Source organism: Triticum aestivum, chromosome 2D (genome assembly GCF_018294505.1).
Source record: "Triticum aestivum cultivar Chinese Spring chromosome 2D, IWGSC CS RefSeq v2.1, whole genome shotgun sequence".
NCBI classification, from domain to species: Eukaryota; Viridiplantae; Streptophyta; class Magnoliopsida; order Poales; family Poaceae; genus Triticum; species Triticum aestivum.
In genome coordinates, this window is record NC_057799.1 from 570,373,451 (window position 1) to 570,375,754 (window position 2,304).

Below are 2,304 nucleotides of genomic sequence, written 5' to 3' on the forward strand. Positions count from 1 at the left end.
GCGGCAGGCGACACGTGGCACCTGCCGCCATGCCAGGAGGCGGCGGGACCTACCGCCATCGCAGGAGGCGGCCGCGCGGGGCACAACGGGTTCTCGCACAGTGGAGCAGCTGGCACAGAACGGGCCAGGAGTTGTGGGCCCGGCCGCCACTAGGTGAGGCAGCCGATGTTGCCGCTGTCGCTCCCGGGCCGACAGGTCGTGCTGCTCGCGGGCCCAGCGTGTGGGCCACGCCGCCACTGCATCAGGCGGCGTCCCTGTTGCTGCACGCGCGACAGCGCTGATTCCCGTGCTGACGGCGCAGATTTTCACGGGCGCTGATTCCACGGTTCCTTGTTTTGCTTTCTGCCACAAGTTTTGATGATCTGGAATTGGATTCCCGCCTAAACTTTGTAGTACTGATTGCTACGTAGATGACACTGATTAAAGCGGTGCGTGATTCTCGCTTCCGTCTATTGCTCCAGCCGAAGCGATGGCACTCAGGCGTGCTGATTTCAACGCGTGGTTTCCTGCCGCACACTCGAGAGCGTTGTTGTTGCTGTGTGTGATGAGACACTGCGATGTTGGAATCCGATGCCGCAGTAGGTGAGTTCTGGCTCGTTCTGCCGACAATATAGTGGTCCTCTTCTTTTTAAACGTACATCCGCAGCTCCGTGCGCATACACTCTCTCTCGCATATCTCTGGTTGCCTTCTCTACCTCTCTGCTCTCTCTAAGTGTAGAAGAATACACAGATAGAAAGAAAAACTTGGTAGCCACTTTCACTCGTGATTTTGGCCGATTTAGAGTTGGATTTCGAAGATGATGAAGTTGAAGAAAAGATAGATTAAGGTAAGATCTATCCATTTTTGTTGGTTTCGTTCGCATGCATGATGTTTTGTTCTGTTTGATTAGTTCCTAAGTGTGTATTCTCTGTTGTTTTAGGCATAATTTTAGCACTTGGAGGAGTCATTTGGAGTCATTTAGAGCTTGAGGAGTAGGATTTGCGTAGCGAAGTGAACTACGAAGTTGAAGATCAAGGTATGAGCTTTGCAATACATGGAATTTTTTGTGCATGCATGATGGTAATTAGTTAGTCTTTTAGCTCATCATTAGCTATGCGATGTTAGTGCTTAGAGGTTAGAAATATTTTCAGACGACAGATACAACATTTATAATATTTTTTTAGAAGAGTAGGTTGAAGATGTTGTATCTATGTTAGGTGCGTCCATTAGTATTGACATGCGAGAAATCTTAATACGGTAATTAAGAAAAAAAAACTTGTACTATAATTGTTCATTGCATGTGGTATGTTATTTCATGTGGTATGTTTATTAATAAGTCTATAGTTAGGAAGCCGTAGGTCTACTTTGTTATGTCGCAATAATCTAAATTTTATATGTTAAGATTATGTGCTAATGTACTTGATGATGTATGTAATTAGGTAAAATAATTCATCTTAGTAGCAAAAAAGGAGGAGATGACGTGATTGAAGAAATTGTGTTTCCATCTTCGCTGTCCCTTTTGAGGTGATGAGCACATACATGCAAGTTCTATTTTCATACTTTTGATAGCAGAAAGAAAAATCTGTGTGTAATATTGATGTTCATGTGATAATAGGTTGACTCCATTCATATAGTACTGGTGACGGAAATTTATTCAAACTATTTGGACTCTTAATTGCATTCGTAAGCACATCCATATTTGAGCTAAGGTATAAAATGACACCGTAATTTTGTTGATATTTTTTATCTTGATGTACTGTTGTGAATAATGTGCATGCCGCTGCAAATATTATTATTTGTAAATAAATGATTGCTATCGTATGATATGAAAAAATTATATAAAGCCGGAAGAAATTAAATGTTTTACTCATATGATATTAAAATGTTATTATCATACTATTATGTTTAGTGGTTGTTTGTCATAACCTGTTGTAAGAAAATTAGTTTTTACTAATATTCGTTTTTACTCTCGTAGACGAGTTTGAGAAAAAATAGTTCTTTAAATACCCGTTAACCAAACAACCCCTTAAAGTCCAAGCAAATGATTCTAGAAACAAACCGAATATTTATAACGAAAATACGGTTATTATTTAGTCGTATGATATGTAAATGTTGTCATCGTTACTAAATGTTCAGTTACTAATTATTTGAAATGTAAACATGTATGGTGGTTAGGTACTATGGAAAATTTAGTAGTGTACTATGGGAACGTCTTACGCGACGGTCCTTTCGGGGTGGATGTGTCCTTGTGCGAGTCGACTACAGTTGTAGTGAGAGACATGGTCAACGTGGGTTACGCATCAGTTAGAAGGTGCATTCGAGCG

General features: G+C 41.2%; 1 long non-coding RNA gene across 1 annotated transcript; it reads left to right on the forward strand.

Annotated features, from left to right (window-relative positions):
* Positions 1–938: 938 nt before the first annotated feature.
* Positions 939–1,635, forward strand: LOC123050047 (uncharacterized). Its single transcript, XR_006423697.1, has 3 exons — positions 939–1,016; positions 1,420–1,504; positions 1,596–1,635. It is a non-coding gene; the product is annotated as an uncharacterized lncRNA (long non-coding RNA).
* The last annotated feature ends 669 nt before the right edge of the window (positions 1,636–2,304 follow it).